Raw genomic sequence first — 21518 nt, 5'->3', positions numbered from 1 at the left:
CGAACTCTATCTCTGAAGCTAAGAATACACTATGTGTTAATTGAATGTAAATAAATAAATTTAAAATAAATTTAAAAAGATGACTACATAATACATCACAATCACGTTGGTTGGGTTTATTCCAAGAATGTAGGATTGGTTCACCATTAGAAAATCAAATTAAAAAAATAAAATAAAATAAAATAAAATTAAATTAAATTAAAAAAAAAAAAAGAAAATCAAAAAGGCCATGCAGCACCAGGAGAAAGGATAAGCCATGACAGGGTTATCCGGGGGCATACCACATAGCCATGTGTACCCCGAACATGGGTCCCCCATAGCTATGTGCGTCAGCGCGGCCCACTCTGACGAATGTGATGCTGAGCAGAAAAGCACACGTAGCACGTTTCCATTTACCTGAAGCTCCCAGCCAGGTAACACCAAACGACATGTGGGTGTTTATTCATCACATTAGTCCTTAAACTGCGCAGATATCTCATAGACACCGTCTTCAATGGCTGAATTACTTTGTAACAGGAATTTCCAACACCCGTCAACATCTTTCCACCACTCTTGGCATAAATTCCAAACTCTTTTGCTGTGGCCTCCAGTCCCACCAGACTGGCCTGGCTCCTGCCTCTCTCACACCTTCTCTCTTGGCTCACCAACTCTCGGTGGCTTCTGTTCTGTTTCTCCCCCACACCAAGCACTTTCTGCCACAGGGCCTTTGTACTTGCTGTTCCCAATGCCTGAAACTCTCTTCCATCTGTCTCTTTGGTCTGGCTAGTTCTTTACTACTTCTGTTTCTCAGTTCAAACGCTGCCCCCTCAATGAGGATTTCCTTAACCACTCTATATAGGGTGCCCCTCCCTCACCCGGCTATCCTTAAACCCCAGGCCTGGTGTCTTCCCATGGCTGGATGACATTACCTTACAATCTGTAATAGTCTTGTTTTGCTTTCCTGTTTGCTCCCTGGCTCCCCCATTGGAGTTTAAACTCCCTGAATGAAAGTTCTTGTTAGGGAACCTAGCAGGTGCTTAGTGACTATTGGTAGAATGAATATCTGGCAAGGTAGAAAGTTTGACCCGTGTCCCATATCGAGTTCGGGAAATTCCTAGCCACGGTTGGCCCCGAGGGAGAGAGGATGGGTTGGAGCAACTTTCCGGAGTATCCGTAACGCAAACCATTTGCCAGCAAGGTGGGAGAGGCGCCCAGGTTAAATGTGATTGTGACCGAGAGGCGACTCTACCAACATTCCCTGGTGGAGTCTGAGCCTTCTGGGTTCCCTGGCGTTCCTAGGCAGAGGTCGGCAGGGGTGAGAGCCCCAAAACTGCCCCCTTCTGGGCAGCAGCTCTCCTCCCCCCCACCTGCACCCTTGGCTGACCAGAGCCAGCAGGGATTTCTGGGGTGAGGGTGGACGGTCACAGCCCTGGACACGAGAGCCCTCCACCTGGCTGAGACCCCAGCGCGCCCATCCCGCACCCGCCCTGGAGTCTCTGTGGATCTAATACGGAGACAACGCTTTGAATAAAATTGAACAAAAGAAAGAAAGAAAACAACCAAACGGGGCTGTCGGAGCTGAGGCAGAGCAAAGGGTCCCAAGTGATGGCCAAGGCTTCCCGTGCCCCGTTCCCGCTGAATCCCAGAAATTCTATGAGGATTTAGGAACCAGGACCCCGTGTGGCCACCGAGCCCGTCGCCCGGCCCAGGGAAGGCGCAGTCCCAGGGGCGCCCGGCCCTGCTGCCTGGCCCGGGAGGGACTTCGGCGGTCGGAGGTGCCTGGCCGCGTGATGGGTCCCCAGCACAAAGGAGCTCCTTGACCATTCTCCCTGCACCCCAGCCGCTTCCTGCCAAGAGGCATAATTGGGCACCGGGCATCCCATAAAAGGGATCCCCAGCTGCATTCCCAGGGAACCAGGCCACATGCCCATCACAAAGGAAGAACTCAGTGGGGCCCAGGCCCCAGTCACTCTGGTCACTAAGTTCCGGTCCCATGCAGGGGAAGAAAGGCGCTGGGCGCCACCACTGCTGCCGTCCCCGTCCTGCCGGGGAGTTTCAGGCCACCTTCCCACCAACCAAGGTCAAAGGTGTCAGGTTCCCATTCTCTTAGAAGACGTTCTTGTGGACTGAGCATTCAGGAAAAATGAAGATCACTGTGCAAATGAGTCGTAAAGGTAGAGGGGAGGGAAGAGGGCTGCTGGGCTAGAGAGAGTGGACGCGGGCAGAGGACAAGAAGGGATGCTTAGGAATCTGCTAGGCAGGGCAGTCGCTACGGGAAGGGTCAGGCAAGCACCAGCCGCAGCCGCCCCTCAGGAATGATTAGCCCCGCCACCCGTGAGCCTCCGAGAGGTTACGCCACCTGCCCTCGGGGACACAGCTCCGAGCAGCAGGCGAGGTGCCCCATCAAATCCAGCTGGCTTTGCAGTGCACCTCCTCCCCTCGCCCCCACCACTCCCTGGGCCGGGCGGCCAGGCCGCGGTGAGCGCCGTACTTCATCCTCGGAGGTATGTCATCACGAAGGCACCGGGGGAACAGGTGTGCCTTTCTTCCAAATGGCTTTTTAAAAAAGATTTTCTTTATTTATTCATGAGAGACACAGAGAGAGAGGCAGAGGCATAGGTAGAGGGAGAAGCAGGCTCCCTGCGGGGAAACCTGATGGGGGACTCGATCCCAGAACCCCAGGTTCACGACCAGAGCCAAAGGCAGATGCTCAACCACTGAGCCACCTAGGCGCCCCCTAAAATGGCTTTGTAGAGAACTTGAGTCCCGCCATTCCTGGATTGGATGCGGACTCTGTGCCAGGCCCTGTGTTGAGCTCCTTCACGTGGTTGTGTGAATGCACAATCACTTGATAGCTACGATTTCTGTTTTACAGAGAAGGCCTCTGGGGCTCAGAGAGGTAAGGTAACGTGTCCTAAGTTCCACAGCTGGTGCAAGGCAGGGATAAGGTGTGTCTGATTCTAAGACCCATGCATTTAACCACCAGGCGGTATTGCTAAAATGGGGCTTAACAGGAGGCTACAGAAAGAGCAACAGATTAGCTTTGAAGGAGGTGGGGGAAGGAAGATAAAGCAGTTTGGGGCGGCTGGGGGCTCAGTTGGTTAAGTGTCTGCCATTGGCTCAGGCCATGCTTCCAGGGTCCTGGGATCGAGCCCCGAGTTGGGCTCCCTGCTCAGCGGGAAGCCTGCTTCTCCCTCTGCCTCAGCTCCTCCCCACCCAGCCCCCTGTTCATGTTCTTTCTCTCTCTCTCTTTCGTGCTCCCTGTCTTGCTCTCAAATAAATAAATAAAATCTTAAAAAAAAAAAAAAAGCAGCAGCTTTGCCAAGCCTCGAGGTGTATGTAAATCTACGTTGGATGGAGTCTGGGGGTGGGAGGCGAGGAAGGAGATCTGTGGGACGGATCCATCCTGAGACACTGCACAGAGCTGGGAGACAGGACGGTTCCCGGAGCCCACCACTTGTTGCGGAGAAAAGAAAGGCAGCCTCCCCCTTCCCTGCAGAAGATGTCCATAAATTTTCTAAGACCTGGCATCTCCAGGCTCCTTGCTAATTCATTTAAATGTTGGTGACATTAAGGAAGTCCAGTTCATTCTGAAGACTCCAGGAGCCAGGAACAGAGGAGGCGAGTTAACAAGCCAGGTATCTAGGCTCCTGGCGCCTGACGCAGTGTCTTTCTCTAAGCAAGTGGCTGGCGTGTGACCCTATTTACGAGGCTGGCACTGGGGAACCAGTCTCAAGGGCTCCAGCCACATTCCATATTTCTTGGGAAATATGACATCACTGCGTGTTCCCCTGCCAGGACAGAGTCTGGTGTCCATATGAGATGCAGGGCAGCAACCAGAGCTCCTGTCACCATCAACTCAAAGTGAGTCTGACATCTTGATCCCTCTCCGGGCTCCGGGGATGGGCCACCAGTGGCCTCCCACTCTGAGAAGCCGGGCTGAGCAGAGGCACCACCACCCCACCTGGCCCCGGCGTGCAGCCGGCAACAGGTAGATCTGCTGGCATTTCCTGGACACCAGTGTGTGTGCCGGGCTCACACTCCGTGCTTGCATGGGTTGGCTCATTTATTCCACCCAAGCATCACATGAAGGCGGTGCTCTTATCCCCACTTCCGTCCACAGTATCATCGAATATACGAGGCCCAGAGAGGTTGAGAAACTTGCCCCAGGTCTCACCCACAGTGTGTAAGTGGGAGCACCTGTGCAGGGTCTTCTCGTTCAAACCTCCCTCATCCACAAGGCAGTAGGGGAAACCAGCCTTTCAGCCAAAATCACCAAGGCAGGGCAGTGGCACCTGTTATGCCCTCCCCACCCACCCCTGCTCTGAAGCTGGTGAGATGTCACAGCCCCGGACAGGGAGCGTTTGCAACTTGGCTGCTCGGGTCAGTGTGCTGGCTGCTGCCCAGGCTTGTGTGAACCCGGGCACTTTGTGCACAAAGCCTGTGTCCTTGTGCAGAAGGTCAATTTGGACATTGACCTGATTCATTTGTTCCTCCTCCCCAGGAGGCATTTTGCAGCAACAAGGAGAGGCGGGCAGAGGGGAGAGCTCATATGAGGGAGCTGAGATGTGTTTGTGAGTATCGACTCCTCCTGGCACACGGTGGGGTCCCCGGGGTGGGCTCTGGGCCAGCGGCTGTGTTCCCGTCTCAGCCCGGCTACTTCACACTGGCCTAGAGGCCACCTCTCACCTCCGTCCACTTCCACTGTCGGGGGAGTTGGACTCCGATGACCTCATGGGTTGTTATGCATTATGGGCTCAAAGTTTGGGGGTTCGGGTATGTAGGGATTCACTCAATGAAACATTAACAGAGTATCTGTCATGTGCCGGGGCCTGCTGTGAGTGCCGGGGAGAAAGGAATGGCCAAAATGGACAACCACCTGTTGGAGAAAACTATAGAACGCTGGGTGGGGCGGACGAGCTGGGAGCGATGATGCTGCCGCCCGGCCGGGTGGTAGGGAGCACCGGGGTGGGGACTCTAAGTGTGCTGCTCAGGGAGCACAGTCACTGAGAAAGGGATATTTGAGCAGGGGTTTGAAGGAGGCCCGAGAGGGAACCCCGAGGGTATTTGGGCGAAGGACCTTCCAGGCACAGGGAACCGCAGAGCCAAGGTCCTGAGGCAGGAGCCTGCCCGGCTGTTTCTAGGGCCAGCGGAGGTGGAAAATCAATGCGGGGCTGCACCGAGGTCAGAGTAACGGCTCCTGATGGGTTAGCTGGCCCCGAGCAGGGGGGTGGAGGGAGAGGCTAATTCAAGGCCCTTGAAATTGGGCACAGAGAGGAATCTGGGGTTCAGCTGGGGGCTGTTTGCCATCACTCACTCCGTGTTTTTCAGAATTTGAGAGAGGGCGTGAGGGAGGCTAAGCAATGACCCTACCCCCTAACCCCACCCCTACAGACACACCAATATCCAGATCCTAATCCCTGGAATTTGTGACTGTTAACTTGATAGGGCGAAAGGGACTTTTCAGATGTGATTAAGTTAAGGATCCTGAGATGGGGAGATTAGCCGGGATTATCCAGGTGAGTCCAATTTAATTACAAGTGTCCTCAGAAGAGGGAGGCAAGAAAGGTCAGAGGAGGAAGCAGGAGCTGTAAGGGCAGAAGCCAGGCGGGGAGGGGCCGTGAGCCATGGGGTGCAGCCGTCTGGGCCCCAGAGGCGGGCGAGGAGGGGACTTTGCCCCTCAGCCTCCAGAAGGAACGAGCCCCGCAAAGCTGCTGACGTGAGCCCGCGAGCCCGTGCAACCTGACCGCGGGCTCCTGCCTTAGGAACCGCAAGAGAGTAAGCGGCCACCACGTCGGGGCTCCTTTGTCGCAGCAGCCACAGGCGGGCCGCACGCCTTCCCCGGGGCCTGCCGGCACGCGGACCGTCAGCCCGCCCACCAGCTCCCTTCCCCGGGCCGGTTCCCTGATCCTGCTAGAATGGATCCCGGGGTGAATTCGCCGCTTCCTCGGTGCCAGCTCCAGGGAGGCTGGGCAGCCCGGCCCTCCTGCACCCGGTTTACATTTTAACCCGAGGTTTCTCCGGGAGGCAAGCCTGCACTTGTTCCAAGTCGGCTGGGGTCAAACTGGAACAAAGGGGTGCATTCTCCCCCTCTCCTGGTGGCTCTAAGCCCTCAGCACAGAGCTAGGCAGACGACTGTTTTCTGGGGTCGTTCCCTGGGGGGTTCCTAACCACGGCCGGAGGTGTGCAGGGAAGGGGGGGATCCCCTGCGGCCCGACAGAGCCCTCCCCGCTCCCAGGCCTTCGTCGGGGCTGCCCTTGACTGTGGAGGGGAGGACACAGTCCCAGCGCGGTTATCCTGCCCATATCTGGACATTTTCTTTTTTAGCCACAGTGATGCTGCTTCCACAGAAGTGGTTCCCAAACCTTCTGCCAAGCGCCCTCCTGGAATCCGCTCAAGCTTGCCCATTCCTCTCCCTGCCCCCTCTTCCCTGGCTACCTGTGGCTCCGCGTGAAGCCCCTGCCTTCTCGAGCCCTCCGTCTCCTCCTGCTTCTGGTTTTCAGGAAGTCCCTTCTCTGAAAGACACCCCCAATTCCTTTCCCAACTGTCACGTTCTGGGATCGTGGCAACAACAGTGGACAGTCTCCTGAGCGTTAACCAAGCGCCGGGCACTGTGCTGGCTGCTTTCATGCATTTATTATGATTGTTATTAATGGTATTTTTAAAAAAGATTTTATTTATTCATGAGAGAGAGAGAGAGAGACACAGGCAGAGGGACAAGCAGGCTTCCTGCAGGAAGTCCGATGTGGGACTCAATCCCAGGACCCCAGGGTCATGGCCTGAGCCAAAGGCAGATGCTCAATTACTGAGCCACCGAGGCATTCCGGTTATTAATGGTATTTAGATAATTTAGTCTATCTTATTTATGTAATATGTAAATATCAAAGACTTATTATTTCTATGATTTATTTAATATACTTATTTTTATTTAATTTTAAAGATTTTATTTATTTGAGAGGGACAGACAGCAGAGCAAGAGAAGGAGCATGAGCTGGGGGGAGTGGCAGAGGGAGAGGAAGAAGCAGGCTCCCCGCTGAGCAGGGAGCCCAATGTGGGGCTCCATCCAGGGACCCTGGGGTCATGACATGAGCCAAAGGCAGAGGCTTCACGGACTGAGCCACCCAGGTGCCCCAATATGCTTATTTTTTAAATGTATTATTTATTAACATAGTTAACATGCCCAAGACCCCTGATGAGAAAGTTTCTAGAGTCATCCCCACTTCACAGATGAGGAAACAGATGTTCAGAGAAGTAAAGGCACCTGCTCGAAGTCACCCAGCGAACGGCACAGCAGAGAGTCGCGCTGGCTATGTCTGAGCGCAGAGCTAGTGTGTTCCAGCACCCCGCATCCGGCGCCTCGCACCCCACGGGGAGACCCCTGCCCATACCCCACACCCCGGCGGAAGGCCCCCTGTCCGCGCCCTGCACCCCTGTGGGGATCCCCCTCCTGGCACCCGCACCCCCGCGGGGATCCCCCTCCTGGCACCCGCAACCCCCGGAAAGCCGCCTCCCGGTACCCCGGGTGCCTCCAGCCCCTCCTAGGCTGACCTCAGGCTCTGGGGCCAGGTGGTAGTTTCCCTCCGCGTTATTTCCCTTCCTTAATAAACCAACTTTCCCGCGTGAGTCACCGGGCCCCCTGCAACCCCGATAGTCATCAGGACATAGTGTAAATAATTGACGCTGGGATGTTTAATCATAAAGCTGGAGCGGAGGTTAGGGCGGGGCGGGCAGGACATGGGGACAGGCCGGCAGCCCATGGAGGAGCTTGTTGGTGGCAGCACCTCCTCCACTTGGGACCCGAGGGGAGAAGGACTGGGTGCCGTCCGCAGCCCGAGCTCCCCAGCCTCCTCTCCGTGTGGCTCCTAGTGGCTGGGAGCAAAGTGCTACTGTAACCCCCCCAGCAGCACACGGAGGGCTGGCACAGCCCTGCGCGGTGGGTGCGCCCGCCTGTCTGGTGGCACTTAGGGCAGTGTCCACCCCATGGGGTTGAGGGACGTGTTGAGGCCCAGGTGACATCTGGATTCTATACTCACCCCCACCCCCACCCCCCCGTCTCTGAAGGCTCACTGTGCCTCCTTTGTGGCCCCCGCATGACACTGAAGTCCCATCATCCACAGATGAGCCCCCGGATGAAACCTCTGGGGTGCACAAGGATTTCTCAGGGGCCTGGGGGGGGGCAACACCTTGGCTGCCTTTCCTCTGGGCCACGTGGGCCTGTAAATGGCAGTCGGGCCCCAGCTAAGTGCTGGAAAGGGTGATGGCCTTGGGATGCACCAGGGCCAGCAGGCTGCAGGGAGACGGCACCTGGACGACTTGGCTCACCTCCCCGCACAGCTCACCTGGTCTTTCTTTCTCCCACCTGTGCTGGAGTGAGGCAGGAGGAGCAGGTAATGCTGACTCACCAGCCTGACAGTCCCAGTGGGGTGGTTCTGTTCTGCTAGCTCGCGGCTCCACATACGCACTCTGCCCTTTCTCCATCGGAAGAAAACTCCCGATGCTTCCGTTTCCCAGGCCTTCCCAGAATAAAGGACATTACCAGCCTCTCGAGCAGCCAGCTGTGCCGCGCGACTGTGTCCCACCCAATGGGACATGAGCAGAACTGTGTGTTGGGGAAGGGGACCTGCAGGAAGGGTCCCCCTCCTTTTTTTTAAGAAGGGGGAGGGGCAGACCGAGAGGGAGAGGGGGAGAGAGAGAGAGAGAGAGAGAGAGAGAGAGGGAGAATCTTAAGCAGGCTCCACGCCCAGTGCAGAGCCTGATGTGGGGATTGATCTCACAGCCCTGAGATCATGACCTGAGCTGAAAGCGGGAGTTGGGTGTTTAGCTGACTGAGTCACGGGGGTGCCCCTCAGGAAGGGTTCTTAAGTAGAAGGGACATGACTCTCTCTCTCTCTCTCTCTCTCTCTCTCCCTCTCTCCCTCCCCCTTCCTCCTTCCTATTCACTGTGGTGTAGATGTGATGGCTGGAGCTCAGCAGCCATATGGAGCATGAAGAAGATGGCAGAGCAGTTGAGAGAGAAGGAGCCTGGGACCCTGGTGCTTGCTGAGCCATCTTCCCAGCCCTAGCCGGCTGAACTCCGGACTCTGCATGGAAGAAAAACAAACATTTATTTTATTGAATCTATTGTTACGTAGGGCTTTTTTTGTCACCTAAACCAGCTCAGGCCAGGTGAATAGTAACAGGGAATGTGTTATTATTTGAGCCTAACAGCTCTGCCAAGGATAGTGCTAAAAGCTCTACTTAGGGAGTTTATTTAACCATCCCATGAATGCATCCCATGAATGCCAAGAATCAGATGGTATTGCCCCAGTTTTACAGATGAGGACCCTGAGGTCTTGCCTAAAGCCGTACAGCAGGTCTCTCCGACTCCACGGTCCCATCCTGCCATTAAGGAAGGAGAATCAGAGGGAAAGCCGGCAGGCGGACTCGCAAAGTGACCCCACAGTCCCTATCTCCTGGTGTTTGCGCCCTCGCGTGGCCTCTCCGCTTGAGCGTGGGAGGAACCCTTAGTTTGCTTCTGGCCGATAAAATACGGCAAGAGTGATGGGATGCAGGCTACTGTGCGAGACTCTATCACCTGTGACCGTGATGTCCACCTTGCAAGGAGACGTTCTCTTGCTTGGAGAGTTTAATAAAGCGAGTGGACACTTTGGAGAGAGACCCACTCGGTAAGGACCTGGGGTCGGCTCCCAACGACGGCCGGCAGTAAACGAGGCCCCTGGTCCTACAAGCGCAGGCACCAATTTTGCTGTCAGCCCTGACAGCCACCCTGCAGAGGAGACGCCATCCCGGGCCTACACCCCGACCTGGCCTCGCAGAGGACCCGGCTGCACTCCTGACCCACAAGAACTGCGACATAATACACATGAGCTATTTCATGCCACTAAATTTATGGTGATTGGGTATGAAGCACAAGGGGAACTTTAGGAAGAGGGTAACAGCTTGTTTTCCTGGGCTCTAGGGAGATTAGGAGAGGTCGGTGGAGGACCCCCATCTCTCCCCACAGGAGAACTAGGGGTGAGGACTAGAAAGGGTGGGAAAGTCTGAAAGTCAGGCCAAGAGGCTTACAGCGTGGGAGCCGAGCCTGGAGGCTGGCCGTGGGCAGATGTAGCTGTGTGGGGTGAGGACGCCCCGTTCCAGGCCTTGGCAACTAGGCCGTGTGCGGATCAGGACGGGGAGGACTAGGGCCGTGTGTGCGGGCTTCCGTCCGGGCCGTGGCTCGTCTGCTCAACTAGCTGTTCCTGATACCCCCCGAGCCTCAGTTTCCGCATCTGTAAGATGGCCATAACTACACCTTCCCGAAGAGAGAATGCGCAGACCAAGTGCTTATCGGTGCAGCGCTGGCCAAGAAGCAGTCTTTGCGGGAATGAGGGGCACGGGAGACTCGGTGCCGGCTCTCCGAGAGCCCGGGCCTGAACTGGGAGAAAGGACAGTGTGGACAAAGAGGCTGAAAAGGGCTCTTTAGGCAGAGAGGCCGGGGGTCGGGAACACAGGGTCCAGAGGTTCCAGGTGCCCGGAGACGGCCCGAGGCCACAGCTGTCCCCATTCCTGGTGGATCAGTGCCTGGATTTTCTTTTGCCGGGACCTCCCTGCTCTCAGGCCAAGCGCATGACCCTAACCCCGGCTCCAGGGCCAGCACCTGCCCGTCACGAGGGCTAATGAGGGCACTCCCTGCAGCGGGGATGGGTGCTGGGAGAGGAAAGTGGAGCTGGAGCAAGGGGGGGAGGGGGATAAAATAATAGCAACAGTAATAAAACGAGAGAGAGAGGCTCGGCGTGACCACTGAAGAGGATGTGGCACAAGTTAAGGGCTGGATTAACCCAACCTCCAAGCTGAGGCCCAGCACCTCCGCCCACCACCCCACAAACAAGTGCTCATCCCCTGATTCCACGACAACCCAGCCACAAGAAGCTGCGGAGCCGCGTGTGGCCAATATGAGCCCAAGCTGGACGTGAGCAGGGATGGGCTGGTGGCTGCTGAGCCCCGTGGGTGGCACCACACCAGCTGCACCCGGGTCACTGTCTCCATGGGCATCTGCTGTGTGTCACAGCTGCTCTAACCGAGACGTGGCCAGTCTGGGGGCGCCTGGGGGGCTCAGGGGTTGAGTGGCTGCCTTCAGCTCAGGGCGTGATCCCGGGGTCCTGGGATCGAGTTCTGCATCGGGCTCCCTGCATGGAGCCCGCTTCTCCCTCTGCCTGTGTCTCTGCCTCTCTGTGTCTGTCTCTCACGAATAAAGAGATAAAATCTTAAAAAAAGAGGAAACGTGACCGGTCGGCACTGAGCTGTGCTATAAAAGTACAAGACACCTCCGCCAAGACTATCTCGTTAGCGTTTTTGATCAATTTTGTGTTGGGATGATATATTTCCTATATAGCGAGTTAAATAAAAATGATCATCTCTGCCTGTTTCTTTGTACTTTTAAAAAAATAACGCGGTTACCGGCCACTGGAAATGACACACGGGGCGTGCATTCTATCTCTAAGGGACAGCGCTGCCCTGGAATGTGAGGGCTCCAGGGCAGGGGGCTTCGCTCTGCGTTGCTCACTGCTTTCCCTCTGTCCTACAGCAGGCCCGGCACGCGCAGGAGGAGCCTCATAAATGCTGGATGAATGAATGGCGTGGTGTAGCGCTATCGCGGAAAATACACGGGTTTTAGAGTCTGTCCGACCTTGGTTTAACCCCGCACGCCCGCGGCCATGCACTTCACCTCTGTGAGCCTCGGCTTCCTCCTCTGTGTAAGGAAGCTGCTGCTCCTGAGGGTCCAGGGACGTGACGGACGCCAGGTCTGGCAGCTGCACCACATGTGCGAGCCCGAGGGCGCTGCCGGGAAGCTGCGGCTGTTTGGGGTAGTGTGAATGATAAACCCAGGTTGGGTGCCAGGCTGTGGCCCCCAGCAGCTGCTAGGGTGTTTGTGCCCACGCAGGGGTATCTCTACTGATCCCACGGAGGGAGCCGCAGCACATTCCCCATGCAGACAGGCCCCAGCGGCGCTGAGTAAGGACCCGGGGAGGCACACTCCGCGGACACCTGTACCGGCCGGGATTTAGAAACCCCCAGAGCCATGCGACACGCTGTTCTGTGGGGCCTCTTTGAGTCTGTTTCAGAGAAGAAATGCCGGGGGAAGACATGCCTTCATCTCAGATGTGCTATGCAGAGGCAGGGGGGGCCGCCGAGGAGGGGGGAAGGTGGCGTCCTAACACCTGCGGGATGGATGCCCAGGTGGGATGCCCAGCGGGATGCTCTGCACCTGCGACTGTTCATCATCTGCCTGTCAGTGCAGGTGGAAATCTGAAAAACCACCGCACACCCTTTCCCGAGGAGGGTTGTGTTGGTTTCCTGTTGCTGTTGTGACAAATCACCACACACTGAGTGGCTTAAAGCAACTCCCATTCATCTTCTCACAGTCCTGGAGGGCAGGAGGTGTCGGCCGGGCCGCATTCCCCCTGGAGGATTCCGGAGAGCATCTCTTTCCTTGTCTTCTTCAGCTTCTAGAGCAGCCTGTGCTCCCCCCCCCACACACCCCCGTCTCCCAGGACATCATTCCCAGCTCTGTGGCCATCAGCACACCTCCTTCTCTGACATCCCCATGCCCTCCCCCACTTTTAAGGACTCTTGAGACCATGACACACCCACCCGGATAATGTGAATCTGCAAAGGCCTTTGATCATGTAAGGTGACATAATCACACAGGCTCCGGGATCAGGTGGGCGTCTGGGGGTGGCGGTGCCGTTATCCCGTAGTAAACTTGTCATCCGGCCTACGGTAAGGGCCTTGGGCTCAGCCCCGCACAATCTTGGGGTCACTGGCCTTTCGGGGACGGTCCCCCAGGATAAGAAACCCCAGCCTGGAATCTACCCGCATGGTGCTCGGAGCTTCAGGTGACCCTGGATATAGACAACGCACGTCAGACACGCACTGGGGCCTGACGCGTCTTACAAAAGGGCCTTTTGTTTCCAAAAGCGTGTGTCTTTACATCAAGATAAGAACAGGTAACTGTTCCTACCTGCTAACTTACCTGCTAACATCTGCTTAACTAAATGCAGTGAATGCTTACTCTGAGCCCGGATTATCTCACTTAATCTTCACACGGAGAAGCCGCTACCATCACCCCCATGTTACTGATGCGCACACTGAGGCCCGGAGAGGTTACGGAACTTGCCCAAAGTCTCACGTTAATAAGTAGCAGGATGAGGCTGGGAACCAGATGGTCTGAGTCTAGAGTCCCTCTAAGATCCTGCCTCTCATCTGCTCCCCCAAACCGGGCTTTAGAAGAATGAGTCTTTCAGATGTCACTACACGGCTTCCGTGAACAAGGTACTCCTTTGTGTGCCGTCGGCAGCTGGGGTTTGCTGTTGGCACCGAGATGGAGGGGACCCGGGTTTGTCCCAGGCCGCTCAGTGACAAAGACAAACACCAGTGTCTTGAGTAACCTGCCTGGGAGCCCAGGGTCAGGGCTGAGTGCTGACCTCGTGCTTCTCGGCCACCTGGGCTCAGCCCCTGTGACCCGAGGCTTCAGGTGGCTAGTCACACGTCCCAGGACTCTGCCCCCTCTCAGGCACCGCAGCACAGCCTGGGGGGTTGCAATTCCTTCCTGGCACTGAGCTGGACACTTCTGCACGTCATTTTTGTAACCATCAACACACTCCCCGGCTGCTCCGCCGTCCCCACTGCAGAGGAAGGAAGGGGGCTGAGGCCGGTGAGCACCCAGGCACCACACGTCCAAAGCAGCGCTGTTTGCATCTGGGCCGGAATCATCCCCCTGGAAGCCCCACAGCGCGGTGTCCCGGTCTGCGGTGCGTCTGTGAGCATCCCAGTCGTGTCCCTGTCCCCTCAGGCCAGGAGCTATGCCAGATGGTCTCTACCCTACAGGGGGCCCAGGCAGTATAGGGCTTTATTAAGTATCTGTGAGCTCTGACCCTGATGCACCCATCAGCCAAGGGGATGGTAACCACACATCTGGACGTCGGATGCAATTACTGAAGCAAAGGGGCGGGTGGGGGATGAGGTCCAGCAAGGGTCAAGGTTGCTCCCTGAACCAGGAGAAACTTCCAGGCTGAACAATAACAATGGCCACGCAGTCGCAAGAGTAACTACAACAGGGACGATAAATAATAATGATGACACAGATGGTGATAAAATAGCCCCTATTTCCTGAGTACCCCCAACCAGCTGGAGGCAGCTGGAGGAGGCTGCCCGGTGAGGGTGGGGCCTGGGGGCAGGCCAAGGCTCTTGTCCTCTGGCTTGCCAGCTGTCTCCTGGCAGTCTGTCCCCACCCCCCATGCACATGAACTGGGCGCCCACGGCACGCCAGGCGGAAGTCCAGGTGCTGGGGGACTGAGGCAGCCAGCCCTGCACATAGGCCCTCTCTTTGCAAAGATCCGGTATCAAACTGGAAAATCCTGGGGTGCCTGGGTGGCTCAGTGGTTGGGCACCTGCCTTTGGCTCAGGGCGTGACCCCGGGGTCCTGGGATCGAGTCCTGCATCGGGTTCCCCTGCATGAAGCCTGCTTCTCCCTCTGCCTGTGTCTCTGCCTCTCTCTCTCTCTCTGTCTGGTTTCTCATGAATAAATAAATAAAATCTTAAAAAAAAAGGAAATAAATAAAAAATCGTTTTAAAAAAATTGGAAAATCCCAAAGGGGGAATCCAAGGGTAATCTATTATTATCACAAATGCCTCTGCAGGGACCCTCAGAAGGAGGCACTACTGTGCCCACCACAGTGCCATGTCGTCCAGAGCCGGTGGCACATGTCACTCCCAAGGATGGTCCCTGGAGGCCTGGGGGGCCGGGCTACACTGGGCTCCGAGAGCCAGGCTGCCCTGCACCAGGACGCAGGTGCCCTGTGGCCAGGTTGGTGCTCGACATCCCAGCCCCCTTCTCCTGGCCCTAAATCTGGGCGCCACCAGGCCTGGCCAATCAGAGCTTCCTATCACTCAGAGGATGGGGCCTGGCCGGGAAATGCCTGGGAGGGGAACCCCTGCTGGGTCCCTAACACCCCCCCACCCCCCCACCATCCCTTCCAACCCCGGGGTTTGCTGGAAGGGACAGGAGATAGCTGGTGGCAGCTGGTGGCCATCTGGTCCTCCCGGGGAAGAGGCTGCCCCAGGAGGGAGCCAGCATTGGAGGAAATGAGAGCGGAGGTGGACGGCGAGCCCCACGCCAGGAGACACCACTTGAACCCAAGAATCCAGCTGGGCTTCCCAATGTGTCAGCTGCATGAACCAATATAAACCCTCTTGTCTAATTTAAAATTATTTTTTAAAAATTAATAATGACAAAAAAAAAAAAAAACCCAAAGCAAAACCAAACTGGCTAGTTGCCCTCAACCGTCTCCTTTCTGAGGCAAGCCTGGTGCTGACCAAGTGAGCAGTGAGCACCACCTCCCCCTAGGGCACCTCCTCACAGTCCTCTCTGACTGCGCCGCCCGGCCGCGAGCATCTGGACAGGTAGGCGTTCTGGAATGCAGGGTCAGGAGTCAAGGCCTGATTGCCAGGTTATTGGATCTCCTTCCTTGGTCGGGATGCTTTGAGGATGACTCTCAGGGCCGCTGAGTAACAGAGGCCTGTGGCCGTGGCAGTGACCGAGGAAGGATGCGGTCCTCGGGCTGAAAGCCGGCAAATCTCTCCCTGGGCCGCTGCCCTCCCACGCGCCACCCCACAGCACTGCCGTAAGTCACGGGGCTGGGCGTGCCTCTAGGCTGTTGGCAGGAGTCACAGGGCAGGAAGAAGCACCAGGCCTGCCCTTGAAAACGTCACTGCCAAGGTTATAACGCACATAGCCAACGGACACGTGCAGGAAGAGAGGAGGAGAGGAAGGCACTGGAAGGGGGAGGAGAGATGACACAGGGTGGGGGCGCGGGGCACAAGGAGACAGTGAGGCACAAGTGACCCAAAGGAGAGAAAAGTGAGCCAAGATGCAGGATGGAGGGGCCCTGGGTGAGAGCACAGGAGGAGGAAGAGATGCTAGTAGAGAGCAGGAGCAAGGAGCACCCGGTCCCCAACAGGGAGGCCCTGGCGGTGGGGTGCAGATCCGGGGCTGGCGTGTGAGCTAAGGTTTTGGGAGGGAGGGTGAATCCGGTGCTGCTGGGCTCCCACGTGGGCAGCTGCCGCGGGGCCTGCCTGGCGTAGCACCGTGCACACAGGGGGCAGCGGGCAGAGAACCCCCGAGCTGGGCTGCAGGGCAAACATCTGCCTCCCGACCATCATCGGGCAGGGGTTGCCAAGGACAAAGGGGACCCAGCAAGCAGGTGGGCCCCTGGGGAGAGTCCACAGCCCACGATGGCCCCCACGTCCCGCTCCGTAAAGGCCAACCTCACCTGGATGTGGACCATGAAGGCCTCCTCGGTGGGCCCTGCCTCCCAGCCTGTCCTTTCTATGCTGCTTTCAGGGAGGACGGGATGGGGGTGGGGGTGTCTTTCCAGAAGGCAAATGTCATCATGCCACCCTCAGTCAAGATCCCTCCATGGCTCCCCAGCACCTCCTGGCCCCTAGCCCCTGCCTGCCACTCCCCTCAGGCCACGCACTTCCATGCACAATCTTGTTGCCTCGCCACCAGCGCTGGTCTCACCCCGTCCTACAGACAGCTGAGGCTGGGAGAGGCGAGGGACCGGTGCCAGTTTCCCACATCGGAGAGTCCTGTCCCCATCTGAACTGGAAACCCGCCTCATCTGTGGCTGCGGGCTCCCCCGTCCTTCCCATCCGCCCCGGCCATCCCGAAGGCCCATCTCTTCCTCCTCTTCTGTTTCTACTGCACCAGGGGACAGCCCTCCCCCTCGCTGCCCTGACCTGGCTTCCTGCCCCCGGTCTTTCCCTTCTATCCAACTCACCCTGCATGCTGCTGCCACTCTGATCCTCCAGAAACAGCCCCCCCCCTTTTTTTTTACCATCACTGTCCTGCTCAGAAACAAACCCTTGGTGGCTTCCCAGGGCCACAGAATCAAAGGCCAAAGCCCTGAGCTTGGTGTTGAGGCCCTTCTGCCCAGCCTGAGGGGTCTGGGAAACAGGTTAGGAGCCTTCCCAGGGAGCCACCCCGATGCACCCCCCTGTCCCTCGCCAGACGTCCCCCCTGCTGCCCCTGGCCTGCTGGGGCGGGGAGGGGTTGGCTCCTGCAGACCCCGTCCACGCGCTGGCATCCTCACTGCTGCCGGAGCCGACCTCCCTGGCCTGCGGGGTCCTTGCTTGGGGTCCTACAGCGGCAGGGCATCGTTCTCTCCACTTCGGGGGGCCCTATGGGGTCTCCCCCACAGGACGGGAGCGTGTTGATGGGAGGGCGGCCCGTAGCGCTCTGAGCGTAGAGTCTACACGCGGCGTTGAGGAGCGACAGGGCTAAATCACGTCTCCTCTGTCAGCCACTGTAACCAACCACATATGCGGAGGCGCCCAAGGGGGAAAAAAAAATCAGAAACATAAGCTGTCACCACACATCACATTAAAAACCTGAGATCAAAATCCCAAAATATCAAGAAGAGACTATTATAAAAGGATTTCCCCATTTGCAAAAAAAAAAAAAAAAAAAAAGTCTCTGGCCTCGGTTTTCCCATCTGAGAAATAGGTCGGCCGAGACACTAGATCCGAAGTTTCTTCTGACATTGAAATTCTCAGGTTCCGGAAGTTAGCCCTGTCACAGAGGCTGCCGCATCACAGTGACAGGCAGTTTATAGACAGCCCTTTGGAAAAAAGGAAGAATTTCACGACTTTTAGAGCAAAGAGGTTTTAGGTCACTTGCTACCTCCCGGCTCCTGTGGCTGGGCCGCGACCATCATCGTGCGGTGAGAGCAGAGCAGATTCAGCGAACCAGATACCCTCCTCCCGACGCTGCTCCCAAGTTGGGGGCAACTGCTGCACACCCCTTGCTGGGCCAGGTGGTTTACGGGAACGTGCGCATATGCACAGAGAAACGTGGTCATTGGGGCACGGGCAGACGGGGTGACAAAAGGGGGCGACATACTTTCTGCATTTCTCCACCAGGGTTTCTCCACCTGCATCACTGCAGGTCAGGCTGACCGCTCTTTGTCGAGGGGGCTGTGCTGTGCATCGCAGGATATTTAGCGGCGTCTCTGGTCCTCTAGAGGCCGGGGGCATCTCAATCCCCGCTGGGGCAACACGAATGTCTGCAGACATGGCCACATGTTCCCCGGTGGTGGTGGTGGCGGCGCGGCGGCGGCGGCGGCGGCAGCAGTGGGGAGATGCCCCAGCCAAGAACGCCACGCTGGATTTTTTTTTTAAAGAAGCATGCACAATAATTTTTATGGAGAGCATTAAGGATCTCTCTATTCAGACCCTTGACAAGTGGTGTCAGTTCCCCTTGCCCAAAGGGGTCACATGCACCTACTCCCAAGCACCCCTACATCTGCTTCCCCGGCTGCCACCATCACCTGGATGGCACACGCGCCTCCTGCCTGGGTCCCCTCAGTTCCGTCGCTCTCCTGCCAGGCTCCTACTGCCCTGAGCGCACAATCCAAGCTCCTTCCGGAGCTCTGTCGCTCTGTCGGATGGCCCCCCACCCCCCGACCCCCTCAGCCTCCTTCTGGTGGCTCAGAGTGGGGTCCCCGGCAGCCCCGGGCCCCATTAGCAGAAAAGCAGAGGCTCAGGTCCGCCCCGGGACCTGCTGCATCAGGACCTGCATTGTCACAGCGACGAGCATCGTCGTCGAGTCTGTGAGGAGCTGCTCCAGTCTGCCATCCCCCCCCACCCCCACTCCCACCGCGCTGCCCCTCGCCACTGGCTCCTGCTCACCCGTCACTCAAATGTCACTCCCGTGGGGAGACGTTCGCCACAGTAGCCTCTCGTGTGACCGCGTGTGATAGCACCTGCTGGTTTGGGACGCAGCGATGCGTGTGGCTCACAAGCACCTCGTTGCTTAACACGGTGTTTTGTCCGTCCCCGTCCCCGGACCCCACACCCCAGGGGAAGCTCTACGCGGTCAGGTACGGGGCCGACGGAACCAGACACACAGAAGGTATCGTGCAAATACTGTTGGAGCCCAGAATGGCCACAGGTATTGCACCCTCCCTCGTGGTGATGGTGTTTTGACCCGCACTATTTTGTTTATTTTTCACAAAACCTACGAGGCGACATAGGTAATGGTTACGATAACCCCCGTTTTACAGATGAGGAACGAGGGGCCCATGACACAGGGTCTTACAGGTGACGGCAGGCAGAGTAGAGTTGCCACCCGGAGCGGGGGGTGGGCGAGATCTGGCCCCATGACTGCCCCCATCACCACTGCACAATCTCGCCCTCTTATGCCGATTCAAATAGCATTTTACACGCGCAAGGGGCTCGACATGGAAACGAATTTCCTGGCGAACACTTCTCCAAAATAAAGACTTCTGCTGGTTGGGGAATCATTACCCCCCCCCCCCACGTGTTTTTTTGGGGTCAAAGGCATCTTTGTATTCGGAATCTGTTTAAGCCGGTCTGTCTGTCCCTAAGTTCCCAAAGCCGGTTGCTATAAACCATTGTACCTCCAGACCTGGGTCCAGAAACAAAGCCACCAGGGAAGACACAGGGCCAGCCAAGTGAAGGGACCGTCGATATTTCTGTGTCCTCTGGCCAGCTGGGTCACCTTTCCCCCTCAAGGCCACCGGGTAAGTCACTGTTCATCTCGGGAGATCCAGCGCTTCCCTTCTACGACCCGTCCCATCTGCTCTCCAAGGAGCATCAGCCATGTCCCCGGTCACTCAGGGCCCTACCAGGTACTCCCAGCACCTCGACTCTGGAGCCTTCTGGGGAGCGGGGACTTATGGCCCTGCTCGCCCTCCCTGAGAGTGAGGGCCATGCGTGCCCATCGCCGTATCACTGGCACAACCGCTCCCATGTCTCGAGCACTTGCAGGTCCCAAGCCCTGTGCTGGGCTGAGTTTGGAGGTCATGTCTCCATTTAACCCTCAGGACAATCCTGTACATGAGGAACGCAGGGTCTTAATTTTGCAAATGGAACAACCTATAGCGCAGAGAGGGGAAGTAATTTGTCCGAGGTCACAGAGCCAGTCACCGAGGGACCCAGAATCAGAAAGTCAACTCAGAAGGGGCCTGGCATACGGATCATCGTGTTAGCTGACGCCAGGCACGGTGCCAAGAGCCCACGATAGCCCCGCGAGGAGGGCGCGCGACTGTACCCATCGTACAGATGATGAAACTGAGGCTCAGAGAGGCAGGTGGACGCGTCCCTGAGGTCACACAGCCAAGAAGGGAGGAGGGGTCGGAATCCAGAAGCGCCGTGCTGTGCCGTGGCACCACGCCGCTTTCAGCCTACTGCAGTCGCACGTGTGTCACTTGTAAAGCAGCCCGTGCGGACGTCTCACGTAGGCAGGGGGGCGTCGGCTTGACTTTTGTCTGCGACAAGAACCCGCGCTGTGAATCCCGAGAGGCAGGCAATCAATCAATCATCAATCAATCACACAGGACCAACAAACAAAAAGGTGGTTGATGGGCCTGGAGCTCGGTCCTGCCGTCACGGTCGCGGCAGGCGCGGCAGGAGTGTCTCCCAAGGGCGTCACCGTGATGGTCGCGAGCAGCCTGGGATGAAGGCCTGGAGCGGGAGCACCGAGAGGCTTCAGTCGCAGACCTTCAGATTCCCTGCACACGGTTCAAAGAGGCTTTTGCTACACGTGTTGCCACGGGCCAGGGGGACGAGAATTTATTCTAACCCTCTCTCCAGGTGCTACAGCAGTCCGGTGGGGGGTAGGGTTCCCTAGGGTCCTCTCTCCTCAGCCCTCCGTCCGGGGTGGGGTGGGGAGGCCCCCGAGCTCACAGGACCTGCTCCGGATCACAGAGGAATCCGTTTTCCTAACCGAGCATCATTCCACATTTTCATCCACGTTTAGCTTTGAAAGCTGAGCTGCATCTGGATGGTTTGTTCTGACTAATGATGTCAGCTGTTCATACCAGGACTTAAAAGCCCATAGAGATAGTGCGAGGAGTACTCCGGGTGCCAAGGCTTTTTTTTTTTTTTTTTTTTTAAGATTTATTTATTTATATGAGAGAGAGAGCGTGCACCAGTGTGCATGAACGGTGGGGAGGGGCAGAGGGAGAAGGAGAGAAGCAGACTCTCCGCTGAGCGGGGACCCCTCCCCCCCACACACACACAGGGCTGGACCCCACGACCCTGAGATGGTGACCTGAGCCGAAATCGAGAGTTAGCTCCTTCACGGACCGAGCCACCCAGGCGCCCCTGGGTACCAAGGCTTTGACGGAGTTTCGTGGCTCCTTCCCCAATAGTCTCTGGATTGAATGCACTGATGAAAATGCATCCTCTGCAGCCCTTCCTCTAAACCCCACCAGGGGCCCCGAGGGACCCCCCCCCCATACCAGCTCAGCAGAGGCAGTAAAGCGAGATGGTCAGAGCCAGGGGTGATCAAATCCAGGTCCTCTGAGCCTCATTCCCCTCACGTGTAAAACGGCGATGCTTAGCAGTACCACCTCGTAACAGGAGTGAGGATTCAACAGGCCAAGGCCTAGAACAGGAGGTGGCGGAGGTCGGCTGAGCAGCAGACGGGGACCAAGAGGCGGAGGGACTGTAACGTGAGACCCACTGCTAGCTGA

At 57.1% G+C, this 21518-nt stretch overlaps 1 protein-coding gene across 2 annotated transcripts in view; it reads right to left on the bottom strand.

Moving 5' to 3' along the window:
• The window catches only part of TMEM51 (transmembrane protein 51), a 55802-nt gene that overhangs the window by 9217 nt on the left and 25067 nt on the right, over positions 1 to 21518 (bottom strand). The window contains exon 1 of one of the 2 annotated variants that reach the window (XM_055331693.1): positions 397 to 414. The exons of the other annotated variant lie outside the window; for it this stretch is intronic. The gene's annotated coding sequence lies outside the window, so the exon portion shown is untranslated. Of the gene's footprint in view, positions 1 to 396; positions 415 to 21518 lie in introns of those variants that run through there. 2 annotated transcript variants of the gene reach the window in all.

The sequence above is a fragment of the Nyctereutes procyonoides genome, unplaced genomic scaffold (assembly GCF_905146905.1).
Source record: "Nyctereutes procyonoides isolate TBG_1078 unplaced genomic scaffold, NYPRO_anot_genome, whole genome shotgun sequence".
Taxonomy (NCBI): Eukaryota; Metazoa; Chordata; class Mammalia; order Carnivora; family Canidae; genus Nyctereutes; species Nyctereutes procyonoides.
Note: the sequence above shows the minus strand (reverse complement) of the source record. Positions and strands in the feature narration are given on the sequence as shown.